Source organism: Phasianus colchicus, chromosome 1, assembly GCF_987193195.1.
Source record: "Phasianus colchicus chromosome 1, bPhaCol1.hap1.1, whole genome shotgun sequence".
NCBI lineage: Eukaryota > Metazoa > Chordata > Aves > Galliformes > Phasianidae > Phasianus > Phasianus colchicus.
In genome coordinates, this window is record NC_143436.1 from 30,659,372 (window position 1) to 30,680,130 (window position 20,759).

At 41.4% G+C, this 20,759-nt stretch overlaps 1 long non-coding RNA gene across 2 annotated transcripts; it reads left to right on the forward strand.

Moving 5' to 3' along the window:
- The first annotated feature begins 662 nt into the window (after window positions 1–662).
- On the forward strand, window positions 663–5,298 carry LOC116226692 (uncharacterized). 2 transcript variants are annotated; one of them, XR_016463598.1, is made up of 4 exons: window positions 663–777; window positions 1,079–1,413; window positions 1,939–2,161; window positions 3,523–5,298. It is a non-coding gene; the product is annotated as an uncharacterized LOC116226692 (long non-coding RNA). The 2 variants fall into 2 exon arrangements; XR_004166390.2 differs by having other exon boundaries at window positions 663–1,413.
- The last annotated feature ends 15,461 nt before the right edge of the window (window positions 5,299–20,759 follow it).

Here is a 20,759-nt window from a genome sequence, read left to right on the forward strand (position 1 = left end):
ATACTAAAACCTGTTAGTATCCTTTACTGCTATTTCACTAGTCCCCCTGTACAAGCAATCAGAACCATTTTTCTGTGAAGCGTTGACTTATACCTCACATCCCTGCCACAGACACTCAATTTCAGAAGTACTAAACTGAATATTCACTTTACTGACTCCGTGGTACCAAGGGCCCTTAACAGTTAATGGTGTGCACGTATTTTATTTTTTCCCTCGTATTCCCCTTCTTTACAAAGCCACTTCAGTTATGCATACTTCTCACACAACTGCCTATGGTAGGAGCAGAGTAGATGTTTTCAATACCACTTTGAATAAACATTAGAACTAGATTATTTGACACAAAAGCATGCTAAAATTTAGTTTTCCTAAATGGCTACTGCATCACCATACAGGAGGGTTGAAATCAAGTCCAAGAACTGAAAACAGAACTGAGACCCATCATAATTATTTCCCATTGGAAAAGTACTTGGTTTTGCATGAGCATTTTGTAGCAGCAGGAGACCATCCTGTGATGATATTCCCTTCCACTGACATTATCACTTAATTCCCTTCTTTTTGAAGGTTTTTATAGGGATTGGGTGCAGCTGTTTCTCATCAGCCCCTTCTTATTAGAGTTTCTAAGACTCCTGATTAATTTAGAGCCTGTTTCAGCTGCTGCTTAAGGAGATAGAACATCTTGCTCTCACCCTTCTCAGTTTGCTGTTTCTAATAGCTTTTAAAACATTGTGTGTAGTATTAATAATGTTGTTTATGAGCAAATGTATGCATTAGTTCAAGGTATTTGTCTTATTCTCAAGAGTTAGACTATTTCCCTCTACCCATCTTTTAATTTTTTTACTATCCTAATTTGTAGGGTTATATAAAAGTGGAGGGGGGAGGGTTCATTCAAGCTTTAAGGAGACTCTTGTATTGTCTGATACTAGGAGGAGTTGAATGATGCTAAGCTCTGCCTGAAAACAGGTCACTCACAGAACTGTAAGGTTGGGTCACTGTAGTTCTTTCCCCCAGTGGTTGTGTGTATGTGTTCTCAGAGATTTAGTATACAAATTTTACACAAAAGGAGTGTCTCCTTTTTCAGCTCACAAGGGAAGCTGTTTTTGGCAACTAGCGAACGCCGAGCTGCATCAGTGCTTCTGATGGCTTTTCAAGCATATACCAAAAGACTATGGGCAAACCCCATAGACCAAAAAAAGGTCTTCTGCTAGTGACAATACAGCTTAGGTGTTAGAGGGTTAGAAGAGAAGAGAATAGTGCCTTGAAGACCAAAAGGGCTGCTGAAGGAAAGGGTGCTTTGGGGATGAGAAAAGACAAACACTGCTGTTGTTTGAGAGAGGACCTTAGAGAACTTATTGCCTGGAACACAAATCCCACACGTGTCCTTCCTGTAGGCTTCAAGCATTTCTAAGGCCATAGGTATGTTTCAGTTAAAGCTATTTCTTTCCTCCAGAGTCTCCTGATTGCTTAGTATGTTGCAGCCTTCATTTTTCCAGACAGTTGACTCTTGAATTGGGTGAATTTTTTCAGAATCTGTGAGCAAATGCACTGCTACAACATCCAAATATTTTTAAAAACTTTATGTTCACCAATAAATTTCAAATGCTGTTTCTTCCTGCCAGTTTATCAGAAAGGTTGAAATAAGGAAAACCAATACATTTCTTATCAGGTTGTTCAAAAGACAATGTAAAATCTTCATAAGATGGTGCGTTTTATCTACTGATTGCACTTTTAAAAAGTGATCTTAGTAATATCTTAGTTTTATGCAAGCTATCTAATCAGCCATACATAGATAATGTTTTACATAATGAATTTGCATTGCCTTTAACTAGGACCGTGCATCTGGAGGTTCTGCTGTACAGCTTTTCCAGTGAAGAATGTGTGCTCCTTGTCCACAAACACATGCTGACTACAGCCAGTTACCTTATTTTTTGCTTAATTCAGTTTTAGGATGGAAAGTTCTTCAATTGTATAGCAGAGCAAATCTCTTGAAGAGCCTGGGGTGATGATGACTGCAGTGAGGAAAGCCTACAAACAACAGAAAAGCCACAAGCATGACTTACTTTACTGGTGCAAAAAAAAAATTTGAGCAGAGCCTGATGAAATGCTAAGGAGAGAGAATGGACACAGAGCTCTTGACTGACAGATGTTTTACTTAACTGAGCAGGTAAATGCAGTGTTTAATAAAAGAACTGTGTTCCTGGTACCACCAGTCTCCAGTAATTCAGTTAAATTGTGTTAGTTACAAGTTACATGAGAGCTAATTAACTCTGCAGTATGCACTAGGAATATGGTTCAGATCCATTTGGGATGCTCCCAAAGAAAGCTGGGCAGTGTAGGGTCTCGGAATGGTACAGCCAACACTGTGAGTTTTGTACTTCAGTGCCCTATCACTTTCTGCTTCTTAAAGGCTTTTGCATCTAAGGTTGCTGCATGATATGTATAATGCACGATAAACTTTATTTTTCTATCTGAGTAGCTTTGGATTTTCTGCTACTAAAAACAAAGGCCATGATTGTAGGACTAATTTACTAACTGGATGTTTATTCTCTCTCCATCTTGTTTTACTTTGCTATCAAAACATATTTTGTTTCTGTTAATCTAGAAATTTAAGCTGCAATAATCTAAAGCTATTTACCCTGAATGAAACTATTCACACAGAGTTTTAATATGCTGTAACTTATATAAATTGACTTCACACCTTCAGTTGATTGATTTATTTAGCTTTCCTGAGTGACCCTGTGTAGGCAGCCCAAACTGTTTCATTAGTAAAATGAGGACTACCCTTCAGGCTGTATCTCTTTCAGCTGTTCTCAGCCCCTATCCAGCTCTTTTTCATTACTCTGAGAATTAGAAATCTTGCAAGAGGCCTGAGGCCAAATTCAGCTCACTGCTGTGGACTATACTTATGATTCAGCCTTTCTTTCACCCTAAGGAGAGTTTACTTCCACCTCTGCTGCTGCAATACCTTTTCCTCCCTCCTAAGCAAATTTGCAGTCAAACATCTCAGCCTGATGCACAAGGACATCTAGCATCACCCACACACCCTCATATTTGTTTTTCTCCATCTGACATTTTTTCTGCTATATTATTTTTTTTTTTCTGCAACCTTTTGCAGCAAGAACCATCTAGGATAAATTTCCTACCAACCAACTATTGCATATCAAAAATTGCAATGTAGGAAATGCAGGAGTGCCCCCTCTTGTCTGCTCTCGAGTAAAACACTTTTCCATGAATTCTGCTTTATCTGTTAATTTGCATTTATTTACAAATTGAAATGGAATAAAATAAAGATGTTCACAGCCTGATAAATGGAGATGTGTGCACGTGTTTGCAGACTGAAACCCTCTGATGCTCTTTTTTTGTGGGGAGGGAATTCAGAAGTACAGGCATATGTAGCATAGAATGAGTGTTAAGTTTCTGCCCACTCCACATTATTCATTGTTTTATCTGCAGACAGAGATGCTTTTGGTATTGCTTTGATCAAAAAGATCATAGCTAATAAAATATTCTCTTTTTTTTTCTCAGACGCTTGAACCTTGGGATTCCCTTTTCCTTGAATCAGGATCTTCAAAACGACTACACTGTGATATGAAGAAGTCTGATTTCCCAGATATTAACTCATAAATATTAACATTCTCAGAGTCCCTCTAGAATAATTTAGGAAAATAATTATGTCTATCCTTTTGGAATATTCTAGGTGATGAGAATGGAAGTGGTAAATGGAGACTACAAAAAGAATTAACTTTAGAAGGTTGAGTTCACCTGTGGTTACTGTACCTGTACTGTCATCTTGGGTCAGCAAAACCAGCTGCTGTCAGGGGGCTGCAGGATGGAGTGAATGAGCTCACAGAAAAGACTGTCAGATAGGATTAGTTGGGAAGTGGGTCCATGTAATGATCTGTATGTCCACATTTTGTTGTGTGTTAGTGGGAGACTTTATTTTGCTTATTCATCTCTTCATTCATTTTAGCAAGACCTTTATGAAATTAGAAAGAACAGCCATCCCAAAGCTCAGCAAAGCCCTTTATCTGAGCCCTGTGTGACTGTCATCCGTGTGAACAGGCAGCCCCTGGCCAAACATGCAGGGAAACCTCCAGCTTCTTGTAGTCAGATGAATGTGGAGATCTCTTCAAACATGAAATTTCTAAGCTGTAGGTTTGGGCATTTCCTCATAAAGATTGCTGCAAATTTCATCTTGAAGTTCTGCAATACAGCCTGATTTTCTTTCTCCTTGCCTCATCTCCATTCTCTCACACAGCTTTTGGTTTGCTACTGGAAAGTGACCCCTTGAGACAAAATTAATCTTATTTCAGGAACTGTGCCCACAAAACAAGGAGATGAATGTTAAGTTCTGGTTAGTATTAAAGAAAAATAAAACACAGTATGGCATTAAAGCCCATGTGAAGCCAGTGCTTGTGAGCAGTGCCAAAGTGATGATTACAGAGAAGAAAGGCTGTGATTTAGCTAGGTAACATGTAATACAAGGGCTATGCTACACTGCTAACAAGTCTAGATACTAGGACTGTGTCTATACCATCTAATTAATATGGCACTTTGCCTGGCCTAATGAGTTCAATTTCTTTAATTAGGCCAGGCAGGATGCTATGCTGATGTGGCCATGCCACTCTGAGACCTTAGTGAGTATCTCAGCAGGGTGTAGCATTGTACCACATAGACCCATGAGCTTGTTGGCATGTGGGATCCCACAGGACGTAGTAGATCTATCTGTAGTCTTTGTTCAGTGTTAATCCTTTGCTGAACTCCAAGAGTGAGTGAAATGATAGAAGAATGACTGTGTGTTTGTACTGAAGTAAGTATTCTACTAAGGAAGAATCCTATAGCTCTCTGTGGGCCTCACATGGCAACCGTGGTGCCTATATTTACTTCATTAAAAAGTATTCATATATGCTGCTCTTTCCAGTAGCAGCAAGTTCATACCTAGCCCTTGACTCACAGAGGGGAAGCTATGAATAAGGTGAATCAAGTCACTTGTCCTAAAGCAGTGGACCTTCCATCTGGTGGCATGTTGAACAAGAGATCTATATAACACTTCAATTCACTCTGCAGAAACCCATAGCTACTAAACTGAAAAAGGGAAATACATCCATTTTTGGCTAAAACTGTAGATTGTTCCATTCAATTTTCAACTTAAAATGTCATAAACAATCGAAGTTTGAAAGATCATGCTCTCTGTGCATCTGCCCAGGAGGATGTCCTTGCACCTGCTGCCTGCATTTCACATGAAATGAAATTTATAAAGCTACTTGGTTCTTACAAGGTTTGTGAGAAAGGGTACTTGCTTGTGATGCCTCATGGCACAAGAGAGCCCATAGAGAGCTCTGCAGAAAGCATGTTTCAGGACTTTGCCTTATTAGTCTCCGAATAATTGACTCCTCAGTCACATTTTCTTTTTCTGAGGTGGATTTCACTGCAGAAGCTTCATGACTCAAAGGTATAACTGAGTTAAAATGTCAATCATCCACAAACAGCAAGTCCACCAGCACCCAGGTTTGCTGAGTCTCAGACTGGAGTGAGGATGAGTCTCCCAGAACTGCTTGTGCATGCAGAAGGCTGGGATCAGTGTCCTCACTGATGTTACCTGAGTCTCTGGGAGACGAGATTCACCTGCCTCTGATCAAATCTATTTTTTCACTCAAGCCCTCAAATGCTAGCTTATTATTTTTATTTTCTTTACAGCTTTGGTATTTTCATTCTCCTATGATATTCTTCCCAGATGAGGCTGCACTGTATTGCCTCAGATCTATGCAGAAAGATTTTTCAAAGGAAGTGTGCAGAAACCGTGCAGTTGAAACAGAATAAATTATGCTTAAAATCAAGGAAATGTCCTAATAAGTGAGAAATGCACCAATTTCTCCTTGAGCTTTTTTCCTTGCTGTTACCACCTGTGTTTACTTTTTATTTTTTTATTTTATGGTGTGGTACAGCATTTGGTTCTTCCAATGAAAAAGTCTGTAGTAAGACCAAAGTTTTAAAGGGTTTTTGGAATTTCTTACATTTTCTAACTTCAGAATACTTCAGCAAAATGTAGAGGTGTATGTCTTTATCTGTAGGACAGAAAAAAACATGCTTCTGGAAAAGCTGTTAGAACTGCACCCCCCCACCCCCCCTTTCTGACAAACTACAGGCTGAGCATTTGACCCAGCAGTCACCAAGCACAACCCCAGGTGTTTCCAAAAGGCTCCCACATTGAAGCAGTGGAGATAAAGGAGCCTCTGCACTCATCTGGGTGGCGTGTCTCTTTTACTGTCTGCAACAGAATTCAGGAATTTCTAACTTTTTGCCTCCCCGTAGCTGTAACCCAGGAGAAGCTGCAGACATCTGTGGCAGACAATGAGTCATGTGCCTCGGCTCTTTCCTTTATAGCAAGCTTTTGCTTTACAAGCAATGCCCACTGCGTACACATATATGTACTCCAGCAGTGTTCAAATATTTCTGGTCTCCTAATTTTAGGCTGTTCTTTTTCACCAGTTTCCCCTTGGAAACAATGAAATAAAGAGCATACCTAAAAAGCCTGGCCCAAATCTCAGAAAACCTGGTTCAACAGATGGTACCAAAGTTTTACACCTTTCTTGCCAAGATACAGCTTGTAATTAATTATTTGATGAGACTCTCACAGTCTTTTTTTTTTTTTTTTTTACAAAATTTGCTTATTCCTTTCAAGTATTTTTGAAGAAAAAGCATTTCCACTGATTTCAGGAAGAGAAATACATTTTAGATTAAATTTAAACTGAGAGGTAGAAGGAATTTTTCTACATAGTTGTATTTTTTGCTGAATTTTTATCTTTGCTTGATTTCTTTAATTTAAAATATACTTACATTATCTAACCATACCTGAACATTACTGTGTCTTCTGCACTTCCTTGGAGAAATTTGGTATTCCCAATAATAATACATGTGAGATGAGATCATCTAACATGTTATGGAAGAAATACATAATTCCACCGGCATTTTATTGCAATTCAGCACACTGATGTCTGCTTATTTGAAAGTTTATCTGGGTAATGAATTGTATCCTTTAGGCATGTTGTAATAGTTCTTGTTTTTCTAATGGTATGTCTTCTGTGCATTTCTAATACCAAAAAGTCCATGTCAAACAAAATGATCAAAACTAGAATGGTTTCCACAGTGCAATTTAGCCCAAATTTGAGCTTCGTATTTTATAGCTATGCATTTGAATTATGCAAACTAGGGACTCAAAATAATATTCAAAGTGTTAATGGAAAGCATAGGAGATTTTCTCACTTTGAAAAATGCAAATCTCTTAAGTCTTTGCTCAGCTCCCAGACGTCCAGTAGTTTGAAGCGTCTTCTTGAAGCTCTGTAGTACCATGTCTATAGGACTGCCTCTAGCAATACCAGTATATTTGTATCTTGAGTTTGGTTTGTAAATACATAAATCTGTGTTTTGTGTTTCACAAGTAACTTACAGCCTACCATGTTGTCTGCTCTCGTAATGTGATCCGTGGTTGTCTGGTCTGTGTTTAGGAAGAGGTTGTGCTTTTTCTCATGGAAGACCAATGTGTTTAAAACCACTGAGTCAAAATGAATCATGAGGTTGTCCATAATACTCCGCTTCCACAATGTAACATTAACCAGTGTGCCCAGTTAGAGCTAGTGTGCCGCCTAGATCTGCATGTGACAAATGTGATTCTGTGCCACTTCATACACAGCAACCTATTGTCTCCCCATGTGTCTTCCCCCAAGCAGCCAGTCACGCATTCCCTGGGCATGTTGTCATGGCCACATGGACTGTTTTCCTTTGGAGTCTAATAATAAGTCAATTAGAGCAGGATTAGCCTCTGGGAAATGAAACCAGTTACTCCCTCTCTCCCAGGATGAGGACCTTAAATGATCTGCCTGAACATTTTCCTCTCCTTTTGTTTTTCCTGCAATCCAGCAAATCACTTCTCTTCTAATTAGCTTGCCAGTAGGCATCTATCAAATGTTTCTCTTGTTAACTTACTGACTAAGCCAGAAGGGTGCTTTGTAGTGCCTTGTAGGGGTACTGCCAAGTTTACTGTCTGATACAGCTGGAAAACAAACAGCCCCTCATCTGTCTTCTCCTCTTCCCCATAAAAAAGGCTCTGCCTCACTCCATGCAGTGTTTTCACACAGGCATGAGCTAATTTTTCCTCCTGGCCAAAGCACTCCTTTCACTCTGCAGGCAGTTGGGAAGAGTCATGGTGGAGCCCTTTCTTCTAAACACCAGTATGCCAGTGTTTAGACAAGGGGAATACACTTCTGGTCACGGTTTTCATTTTGTGGGTTAAGACAGGCAGAAAAAAAAATGTGGCTTGTGAGTATAAATCACTCTTGTGTTAAAAGGTAAGCAAATTAAAAATATCAGCCAGCTTGCCATGCTTAAAATTTAAAGGATCGACACTATCTCCTTACCATCCCATCCAACTCGATCTCCGTGACCAGGCTGCTCTTGAAAGCCATTTTCCCAATGGAGAACCACTTGCGCTGGAAGGCCTTTGGCATTAACTGCCACGAACAAATGTGCCCCCAGGAGAAGCCGCTGAGAACTGGGAGCATCAGCCACAGGAAGCATACAGGAAGAGCAGGGAGTTGCTCCAGCTCACCACAGCTAGGCAAGGCCTGCCCACATTCCCTGCTACAACCCCAAACAACACAGATGCTCCTCCATTGCATACAGGACTGTTAGGTTTGCATTATATATAAGATGCAGGGTGCAAGTCTGGCTGTGCCTGATTGTACCAGGGCCACAACCACCAGTAAGCATGAAGACAAAGCAAAGCATGACAACTCCATCTGCTGTCAAACAAATTTGCAGTGAGCTGGGGCCTGATTATGGACCCCTTCTAAGCGATTCCTCTGTGCCCTAGAAAACGCATACCTTATGTTTCTGTACAAACCACTCTAAATGTGGTGTTGCAAAGACCTCACCGTTGTTACGTAGAGCTCAATTTATGCAGAGAGCATAGCTGAAAAGTTTCAGATTAAAAGAATCACAGCATGTATTTTTTGCAAGCAAGGCTATTGAGAAAAACTAGCGTTTCTCAAATCTGGAAAAGCAGCTTTTGCTTTTAGCTTTCCTACGTGCTGTCTGCTCCCTGCAAGGAGCCTGCAGATGCAGCTGAATGCCCCGGGTGCCCTGCATGGTGCTGTGGTCTGAACTGAACACTCATGTATCTTCATCTTCTGGACTGCCAAACATATCCTATATTTTAAAGTTAATAAAGCAAATATCAGCTGACAGGATATGAGAGCTTTGTGTCAAATGGAGCCATAAGAGAGACAAATATGGACATATGCATTCAGAAAACGTTCAGGCAGTCATCAAGCACTGCTTAATCGACACTGATGATGAGATGTGCATGGTGTTGAGCAGCAGCAGTGCACAGGTAGCCAGGCTGAGCTCGCTGTGAGGCAGACAGGCTGTGGGGCTCTTCTCAGCATCCTCCTCCTGACATGGGGGCCGTGATTAACAGCCTGGCCAGGCTGGGCTGGGGGCCTCCTGATAAACTCCGTGCTTCAGAACAAAGCCGTCATTCTCTTGAACAGTTTAATGTGCTGTAATGAACTGAAATAAGGCAGAATGTAAAGGCAGGGAGATACAGGCGCTCTGCTGGAAAGCAGAGTCATTAAAAATAATGAGCAGTCTTTCACTTCCTTTTTTTTATTAACTTTCTGCAGAGGACAACCTGGCACTTTATTTTTAACACAGTCCCCATTTCACTAATATCCGTTAGACAGATGGCTAAAAGTTTTTTGCAACATACTCCAGAATATTTAGGAAAATGAAGTAAAACAAACAGCACAAGAACAGAGCCCTCCTCTGCTGTTCTTCTCTTCATACCTTAGCCATTTTTTTTTCCACCCCCTCTGAACTGAACTGGACTGAACTGAACTTCTGCCACACTCTGTGGTCACACACAAAGATACGCACCTAGCTATTGCATCCAGGAGAGTTTTGAAGTGCATATTAACCTAAACTTAGAACTTAATTTGAATTTATGCTATTTACTAGTTAATATCTGCAGGCAGGGTAGAGGATGGTGACGGGACTCCAGGATGTGCAGTGTGGCCTGTGTTCAAGATGGCTGCTCAGGCACGTGTCCCACATCCACAGAAATGTCTGCCCATCACCAAGGAGGCTGTCAGTTTTTCCAGCTGCTCTTCCCCTACAGCTGCTGAAACCTTTGGCCTATGCTGGGAAGGGGAAGACCCAATCCTGCCCCATTCCCTTCACTAACACTGCTGCCTCTGCTCTTGAGAGCTGCTGACATTCATCAGGCAGAAGCTGCCCCTTATAGATGCTGTGGTGCTGTATGTGGTAGAGATTGAGCTTGGTAACCAACAGCATTCACCCGCTCCATTACTGCAGGCAGACATGGCTCAAATGACTGCTCCAGATCTTTAGAGCTGTAGAGCAGAATTTAAGCTTCTAATCTATGCTCACAACCTGTCTTCACTGCAGATTTAATCTGAGCTTTTCACTTATTACTGCACTTCTGCTGTTCATGCTGGGGCCTCCTGGGCTCCTAACAGCCCAAAGCAGCCCTCCTGGCTATGAGGATCCATCGCCCAGGAGAGCTACCCTCGCCTGGGCTCCCAGGTTTGTCTGCTTCTATCCCTCCACTCACCCCCTGCATGAGTCCAGAACTTCAAATTCAGAAAGGCGTGAGATAAACTGAGCATAACATCACAACAAATAAAAAATGTGCTCTCATCAGACTCTCTCAGCTTGTTTCCCCCCAGCCTTCCAACATTAAACTGAACCCTCATGTTCCTGCTGAGTACCTCATTGTTTTCTATATCCAGAACAAAGCAATACGGCATTTTCCTACATGATCGCAGCACAGCTCCCCATTGTGCATGTTAGCTATGTTAGTCTGAATCTACGTGGCTGTCACAATGATTCAGCACTGGTCACCTGATAACAGACAAATAGTGAGTACTGAATTGGTTGCAAATATTTGCACTAAAGCTGTGATAGCTGTGTTCCCTGTTTGTAACTGATAAAATGCAGGCAGTTGCTTCTGCCAAGGAAGGCCTGGTGACTTTTTCAGGTTACCTTCCAGTGTGATGCCTCTACAGTCTTGCTATCCATGCTCTGTCTAGTTTCATAGCTGCCACCAGCAGCAACAAAGTGAATGAGCCCATACACAGTTGGATATTGGACTTTCCAAGTAAAACCGTTAAAAAATTTTCTGCTTTGTATCTGCATTTATATATCCAGCTATGTCTAAGGATTATGTCTGTCCCAGTTGGGACTGAGTCAAATTTCTGAAAATCTTGAACTTTTCATGAGCAGCATGAAACAGCAAAGCCTTTGTTTCAGTAAGTTCAGTACAGAAGGCCAGAGGAAATTCAATTAAGAGAAAACTATTCATTGTGCTTATGTATCATCATATATTAGCCTTCTTCCTCTCATTCTACAAATTGCTGTGGGCCATGCTGATGTACAAGGTATCTACATCACATGAGGATTTGTTTTTGCAAATCCCTTTTGGTTCATACTCCAGTAGGGCCCGTGCCAGTGACTATCTCTGACGGCCCAGAAGAGATAGAGCTGTAATTGATTGTGCCCCTGGGAGATTTTCCTCCCGTCTCTGTGTATGTGTGTGCAAGAGAGAGAGAAAGAGACTGTCTTTTATCTTGTGCCAAAAGTGGATTTAATCCAGCACTGAGCTTTTCTTCTTCTTGCCTCTTCCCAAGTGCTACAGCATTTCATGTTTTGAGGATGGGATTGGCAGAAGGCAGCTTCCAGAGAACATCCTGCACCAGAAATTTCAGAACACAGCCTTTTCTCTTTGGATGAGAAGTAAGGAAGGCAGCAGAAAAAATGACAGAGCTTAGCTCTGAATATGCAGAAGGAATAGCACTGCTACCCTGCACTGAGTCCTCTGCCTTTGTCAAAGTGTTTTGACAGAGGAGTTCCAAAGGGCCTTGATGAGGCAGTCAGAGAGATGAGAGACTACAGCTTCCCTGCCTCATTCCAGCCTCCTTGCCTCCACCCCAGTTCTGGTGCAGGACACAGCATAGGGGAGTGGCCTACATTTTACACCTAGACTATCGGCTCACGAGGAGGAGAATGGTTTCTTCAGTGGGATGCAATGCACATGCATGAAAAACAAACTTTTTTTTTTTTTTTTTTTTTAATATGGGGTCTGCAGAAATGTGTTGCTTCTCATCCCATCCTGTTCCCCTGGGACCTGGAAGTTGTAGCTGCAAGTTTGCTTGCATAACCTTCTCATAGACTGCTGTTGTTCCCTACTTCCTCTCTTATTAGTAGTTCAAATATACTTGTGGTGATATAGGCTAGCCGAACAGCCAAGGAGAGAATAGGACATACTGTTTACTTTGACTTTAGCAAATTTTCAGTATCTGTACAATGATACTGGTAAGATATGGACAAAAGACATGGACTATGGGACAGGTGGGAGCTGAGTAGGTAGATAGTGACCAGTTGAACTAAGTGAGGAGCAGGACAATGTCCTTCAGGTGTCTGGTTAATAGTGTTATACTCAGGGATAAACATGGAAGCCAATCCAATATCTTCATTAATAACATGGACAGTAAGATGAGGTGCATTGTCTGCAGATATCAAAAAGCAGCTGATTTGCTAGAGATTAAAGCTGGTATTCAAATGGACCAGAATGCCCTGAAGAAATGGAGCCAGGATCCTTCCAGGCTTAACAAAAGTAAGGGGCAAGTCCTATTTCTTGCATAATCCAGTGTATCCATCACCACAGGTAAGTCAATTGACTAGAGAGCAACTTTGCAGAAAAGACCTAAAGTCCTGGTAAACAACAAGTACAAGACAGCTTTGGGGGAACCTTATTGTTGTCTACAAAAAGGTAACTGGGTATAGAGAAGGAGAAAGAACCTTATTCTTCTTGAAAGTGCTCAAGGTAGTACACAAAAATCTCAGGAAATTTAAATTAGATAGTAGGAGTCTTTTCCTTTTTGAGAGTGGTCAAATATTTGAAGAGTTTGCCCAGAGACTGTGGAATCTGCTTTGGAGATGTTCAAAACTGAGTTAGGTGAGGAGGTAAACAATGAGATCCAGTTACTATCTAGTTGGAAGGTCAACTAAGTTCCAGGAGGGGTAGGGTTGTATTTTCTGCAGCACATTTCACAGCTTAATAATTTTATCCCTTCATAACTATATAGGGGCAAGAACAAGTCCCCGTGGGATCTGACCATAAATACAGTCATCTGAGCATGTTTTCTCTTCTATGGTTACATTTTTGTTCCTTTCTGCTAATGAAAAGAAAAAAAATAACAACAATAAATCATGTAAAATGCTCTCAAGAAGCCTAAATAAATTTTATCAGTTTTCAAATCCTTATCAACCAATCTCACTTGTTAAAACAGTCATTTTAATACATCTTGAAAAATAATACCAGGTGAATCTGATAAGAGCTTTTTTTTTTTTTTTTTTTCCCCCATAAAACCATGCTGACTACCCTTGCTGACAGTATTTTCCTGCAAAGAGAGCACTTTATCAGTAGCTCTAGCGGTTTGCCCAGGATTGATTGCAAAGCCCAAAGGCCCTGCTTTTGAATCACAGTGTTTTATGCCTTTAAAGTACTAGCACACAAATGAGCTTTCTTGCTGACCTCTGGAAACATAAACCAAAACTTTCCCAGTTGGATGCCAAGGACTGCTCATTTGAATAATGTCTGCAAAGACCATGGGAATGGTAGATGCTTAAAATTAAGTCATGTTTATTTACATGTTGAACATGGGTTTAGGCATCTAGCTTCTTATTTGAAAAACTGTACAGCAAGTGTGAATAGCCCACTTCCAGAAAACCATGGTTGGGCTGTTCTTAAATAAAAAAACTGCTAAAAGAGAGCGTAGTCAGCAAGAACTTGTTCAGTGTGGCTGTGCCAGCTGGAAAATGCAGGGTTTCTTCTGCTGCCAGGTGTCGAATGCAGTATCAGCCAAAAGTGGAGGTGTGGAGTAATGTGCAACATGAAGCTGCACCTGTGTGGGAATTTGCCACTGAGCAGATCCAGGACAGATATTACACAGCATCTGGAGAGAGAAAGAAGGGGAGGGAGAAAGGATAACCCTTAAAACTAGAATTAAGGTGGGGAAAAAATTTCCTGCTAAGTACTAGTGAGCTACTACTGACAAGTACAGGGCTGCCCCTGCTTACGCTGTCGAAGCGTGCTCGTCCTATTGGTGACATCCAGTCTCATAGAGAAGGAGCTAAATGATGTTACACTGAATCCCAGTGAATCTCATGTGAAGCATTAAAAATCACAAGTGCATCAAAATCATCTTGTGTTGATCCTTGTCAAAATCCTTAGGGAAGGAATTCACAGCAAATGTCAAATGAAGGTGGGAGGTGAGATTCTGAAGTACATGCCTCAGTAGGGCTGATTTTCCTGGGCAGACTGCTGTGCACATGTGGCCGTATCGCCTCTGATAGCCAAACAAGCTTGTCCAGAACAGGCTGGGTGTCCCTGCACTTTATCATGCAAGCACTGCATGTAATGCTGGCTCTTGAATGCGTAAGTCATTTTTAACTGATACTTCTGGCCAGAAATGGAACATATTCAGGTACCAAATTCAGATTCAAATCACTGAGGATAGGATATTTAATACCTTCAAAAATCTGGTCGTATGGCTTTCAAGACTCCGAAATGTATTTGTAAGTCATAGCCAAAGGACTAGTCTGATCTTGCCATCTATTGATAGAAACCCACAGCTACAGCTGGGAATGTGTAATGTGTTTGCAGTCTTCTTCAGGCAACTGCAGGCCCAGAGTCACTCAGTCTGTGAAAATCAGTTCCTGTCTTCACCAAAACGAAGAGCCAGTATTTACAGGCTAGTTTTTATTGTCCCTTAACAGGCCAAAAAAAAAAAAAAAAAAAAAAAAAAGGCTTTGTTGTGTTTATTGTTTCTAAAACAATAGGGCTCAGGGAAGCAACTGTTTCTAATACTGGACAGTACAGCTTAGGCTCCTTTATGTTTCTCAACTTGATTGCTACCAAAAAGAAAATAGTCAAAATAGCTCAATAGAAAAAAAAAAAAAAAGAGAGAGAGAAAAAGAAAAAGAAAAAGAAAAAGAAAAAGAAAAAGAAAAAGAAAAAGAAAAAGAAAAAGAAAAAGAAAAAGAAAAAGAAAAAGAAAAAGAAAAAGAAAGAAGTCTGATAAAATATCTGTCTGAGGGGTTAAGGGCATTGCAGTCTTTCTGTTTTGGGAGCCACAGTGTTTGTTCCCAGTCTTGGTTCTGGAGAGCATGTACCTGATCTGCAGGGGTCCCTTACCACTTGCCTCATTTACTGCAGATTTTTTCATGTTTGACTCAGAAAGGAAAGAGTTTATGGAACATGAGAGCTCACACACAGAAAGCACAGAGGGTGGGGAAGGGAAACAGTCTGCCAAGAGGATGGATCAGAAGAAATAAAAATGCTTTTCCTTCTCCAACATCTAGGAAATTTGTGACTCCTAATGTGGGAGGACTATAACATTGTATCTGATCCTGAAGTTAATTTAAAATGCAATCAAAAAATACTTGAAATGATGAACCTCTTCCAAATGAGTAAGCCATTAAAATGTGCTCAAAGTATATCAGCAGAGCTTAATGCAACTGCATGGTAAGAAAATATTTGGAGTCGCTCTAGTGGGATGTTCGGGTAACATCTGGCATGCTCCTGATAGCAACTTGTGGGTCCAATATGTGCTCAAGAAGATAATAAGGAGGCGATTGTTCTAAATATTACAGTGGTGTCAGTGCATATTATGCTGTAAAATGAGTAAAATTTTGGAGTTCCTGCAGTTTTAATGTGCTGCTGAGCGAACTTTCCCTTCTGTAGGCCAAGTATTTCTCCCAAAGGTTAAGTGTAGAGTCTTATGATACTTGGCACAGCAGGAGAGGAAGAGAAATCAGATTTCTAGCCTATACAGCTATATCTTCTCAGAAGATGTCTCTGTTTCAACCACTGCTTTTTAGATGATTTCCTTAAGCCCTGATTTATTACTCTGAGTTCAAAAACTGTGCCTAGTCTGAAGATGCTTGAGAAATACGCTCCCTCTCTCCATCAACCCAAGCAGTTGGTGTCTGATGCAGACTGCTCTGGGTAAATGCAAACCAGATGTTCCCTGATCCTGACACGTGACCTGTCCCTCACACCCTCAGCCAGAGCACGTCGGTCAGAGAGCTGCAGGCAGCACAGGCAGCCTCAGTTAGCACACTGCTCCAGATCCCACTCAGCCCATACAGACATCATCTGCTGGAAATAGCACCCTGGCCCCAAAAAGCAGAGTCACTGCACAGTGCCGACCACAGTCAAATGAGCAAACATGCCAGTCGTCTGTGGGATCTAACAGAAGTGCCAAGCATATGCTCATGCCTGCAATCCCTCTGCACCAGCTCTGCCTGCAAGCACCCTGCAGAGAGCCTGTGCTGCTGCACATGGTAGGTCAGCCCATCCAAGAGGTTTGAGATAGGGAAATCTGGAGTCAGACTGTGTTCCCCAACTTTTAATAAAATTTCCCCTGGACTAAAAGCAGAGGAGCTGGCGCCACTTTGTGTTATTCAAAAACCACGAATTTCCTCTCTCTCCAGACTCTGTTGCAACTTCTTAAAAATGTAAGATGTTTTTCCCAAACGAGTATCCTTCTCCTTCATAATGCACCCAGGGGAAATCAGCAATCCAGTTTAGCAGCACTAGCAATGAGAAGAGGGAAGGATGATGGTGAAAGAGCATGACACCTTCATGCATGGGAATGCAGCAGTGTTTCATCCCTGCATGGGGGTGTTAAAGGTTTCTGCAGAAGGAAATGCAGATATGAAGAATGATGCTGCAGCCAAGGTGAAGAGCATCAGCTGCATGACAGAGGGACAAGAAGAGACCCAGCTCTCAGCTAAGGCTTCCCACACACAGGCTGGACTGTGGGGCTCTCCCAATACTGTCTTGCTGCTTGTATCATGTTTCTCAGTGCTGCTGCAGCCTCTACAGTACAGCAGATGGGATGTGGGCATGGTCAGAGTTGCATGCACCAGGGTCTGCTGGCAGTAAGCAGGGACCTCTGCCTCAATGGGGACACCTGTAGACCTACATATAGGGGGTGATCTGTGCTGTGCCACCGCTTAGTAGTCTGCACATAGCCACAAGGTCAGGACTTTATTACTGACTGTAATGGACATACGTAGGGAACTGGATGGAAAATCGTGGAACAGATTACTTCCCAATTTTTAACAGTGTATGTCACCCCACATCTTTCATTGTTCAGTGTATTACTGTCCTCCTGGCCTGAGGCCTCTGGTTACACTGGACTTTATGAAATAGATCTCTGTTATTCACTGGAGCCTCTGGAGTTTGTGCAATGATTTTGTGCTAAATTTGCTGCAGGCAGTAAAAGCTAAGAACAGCTACAAACACAAAGACAAGTGGAGATTTGAAGAGGACTTCTTTCATGCTTTGTCTTGTTATTTCCAACAGGCTGAAAGGCAGGCACCTCCTGAACTCCAGAGGGACGAACAGTATCTGTCTGGAGAGGAACACTGTAGATATCCCAGTGCTGGACTCTGGGGTGCTCCACCAGGTCATGTGAGCCACAGCTGCGTACAGGGTGCTTCTTGACAGAGCTTGGGGAAAAACTGGGGCCATCAGACTGAAATCCAGCATTGCTGGACCTGGGGTATGCAAGGTGGGAGCTTCAGCCTGACCCCCGATATCCACACTGGAGGGAGAGTGTCTGTGGTTTACATATGAGCCCTTTCCTGAAGAAAAAGAGTTAGCACAGCAACACTGGAGCAAGAAGTGGGGCAACCCAGCGCGAGAAATTAAATTACTTTCCAGCCTAACAAGCTTTGCATATATGCATATATGCAAGAGAGATTCTTTGGTACGCTCTGCAGTTCATCAATTAGGAGCATAAACTTTTTAGGAGGAAGATTTAGGTTTAAGACTCTGCTAATTTTAGCTATGTAGAAGTGACAGCCTCAATCTCCTGCATGCTAGGAAAAACACTTCATTATCCTCACAGCTAATATGCAAACATTTTTAGCTTGTACTCAGGACAGCACTGATCACATCATTTAGCTGTGTCTCAAATGGTAAAGGCAGCATGAATAAGCAGCACAGTGTACGGTAGATTCTGTCTGTAAAGAAAAATATGCCCTCAGATATGCATGAAATTCCTTTCTTCAGAGTGACTTGCTCTGTTTAGCTATAGGGAATTTAACTGGCAACATTTCTAATAAGATTAAAAATTTAAATTTTAAATAACTACTCATGATTAAAGAAATCAAAAACAAAATAAGAGTCAATGCATCACATAATTTCTCCTGTTTTCCTATTAGTAACAGTATATTTTGAAAAATAGATACGAAAAATAACTGCATGCTTTGTCCTGAACAAAACACTAGAGGAAGACACAGAACTAGGAACAAACCTTAAGGCAAATGTAGCTACTAGTGAGTGTGTTTATCTGCAGTTATATACAGACACACAGACGTACACAGAAATAGAACCAAACCAAGCCTACAGCCTGAGGTCTCAAATGAAGGAGCAGGATCCGTGCGCTAGCACAGAGCTGCTGCTGTGTGTTATTGGGATTCTGCAAAGGGCTGGAAATGCATCTTGGTGTGGTGACTGGTGGGACCAGAACCAAAGTCTTATTGTATTGGGCTGTGGGCACACCAAATCACAGAGAAGCTTGTACCACATTACAAAATCAAACCCCAAAGCACCCTTTGCCAAGTTGCTTTTCATGGTTGTGCCAAATTCTGCCTTCTAGCATGGAAAATGCCATTGGCCTGATAAGAAGCATGCAGTGTAGGGTGTGTAGAAACACTTGAATACATAGAATCATAGATCATAGAATTGCTCACATTGGAGAAGACCTTACAGATCATCAAGTTCAACCACGACCTAACCATACTATCCTAACTAACAACGCTCTGCTATATCATGTCCCTGATCATCACATCCAAATGGTTTTTAAACACATCCAGGGATGGTAACTTAACCACCTCCCTGGGGAGCCTATTCCAGTGCTTAACAACCCTTTCTGTAAAGAATTTTTTCCTGATAGCCAACCTAAACTTACCCTTGTGCAACGTGAGGCCATTTTATGATTGTTTCAATGTCTGTTCCTAAGGCAGGAACACTAAAACAGGCTAGCTCACATTTTCAGGAAGTAAAGCTTCTGAAGAACTAATTTTCCCAAAAGAAAGTTGTTTTAGCTAGAAATGTCAGGTTCATCCAAAGGGTATGAAACAGTGTTTGTGGTATATAGAACAAAACACGCAGAGAGAACAGACACTGCACAGCACAGAATTGCCTGTAGATTTATTTTAATGAGAATTTCATGATTCTCACAGCTTATATATAATTTATTATGGTAGTAACAACATAGCACTGATAATAGTGGGGCTTTTTTGTGATTATGGGCTAGGTGAGCTTTTCAGATAGCTGGAAGCGTGTTTCCACTTAAAAGAAAAAGTCCTCTGCGTGTCTCTGCTTAGCCAGGAGTGTACATTGCTGCTCAGAACAGAGCTCTGGAGTTCACTTCCTTTGCTTCATCGAAAATATTCTGAATGTTGCATTTCATATGAAGCAATGCTGTCGACAGCTGGCCAGGCAAACACACTGCAGAAGAGTGCACTTCCAATCCAAAGACAAGCTCCCTCTTGTAAGCCTCTCAGCACTCTCCTCCATAGACCTATCTCAGGATACTCACTGTTAATATTTGGCTGCAGAGTACCAAATATACTTGAGCATATAAGAAAGAATGGCAACGAGTCTTTAACGCTAGCACAAAACTTGGGGCTCTTGAGGTAAAGGAATCTCTTTTTGCTGTGCATGCTCTGGTAGCGCTTTTGAGTTAGCTCTATAACAAACAAATCGCTTCTGTGTTTTCTCTTTGAGGCAAAAATGATGCATTTTTCCTCTTTTCCACCCTCTCAGAAGCTACCAGGAGGGATTTGGCTGACGAGCTGAAGATGGTGTTCCTTTTCTGGCAGCAGTAGTAATAAACTTGAGACGGAAAACTGAAGGGCAGAAATACTGTGTAAACCTGCATGAAAGGGGCTACTGGTGGCCGCTTTCTTGGCCTTGTTTGAGTGGCAGACCTTCGAGGAATGCAAATAGTAGCAGCACTCTGTTTGCTTTAGAGAGGTGTTAAATATTTTTACAAACCTTTTATGCAAGACATTTTAAGCACAAAAAACTGAAAAGAAACTTGCTGCCGCCTGATTTCACTAGCACAAAAGTCAGTATATTTTCTGCACTACTTTGTTAATTATTGCAGCTTCCCAAGGAACATCACAAAACTCACAGGGAGTGATGAACTGACCACGGGCATCATTATCAAGATCAGTGAACAACCACCAGAGACAGCTGACGTGCAAAAAGGATTTGATCCCACTAGGGCTGGGTATCTGCTGCTGCCATGAATTACTCCAGGCTTTTGCATACAGAAAATGTATGAGCTTTCTGAAAGTTCCTTGCCTCTGTAAATCAGATTGTAAAGTAAGACCATACAGGGATTTCAAAAAGAGCCTTTCAGTATTCATGAATGTGAGATTTTGCTTTTCAAAACAAAATAGGAATGGTGTGCAAGACAGAAATAGCTTATTTTATTTCAGATGCTGTGAGAGAGAGCAGAGCGGGTTCTTCATGCTGCATGCTTTGTTTAATTATACAAATAAGATTTGAAAAACATATGCGAACAAGAAAATTTTGTTGCAGGAACTGAGAGAAAACACACACACACAGATTAAAGAAGGAAACATTTGTTTATTAA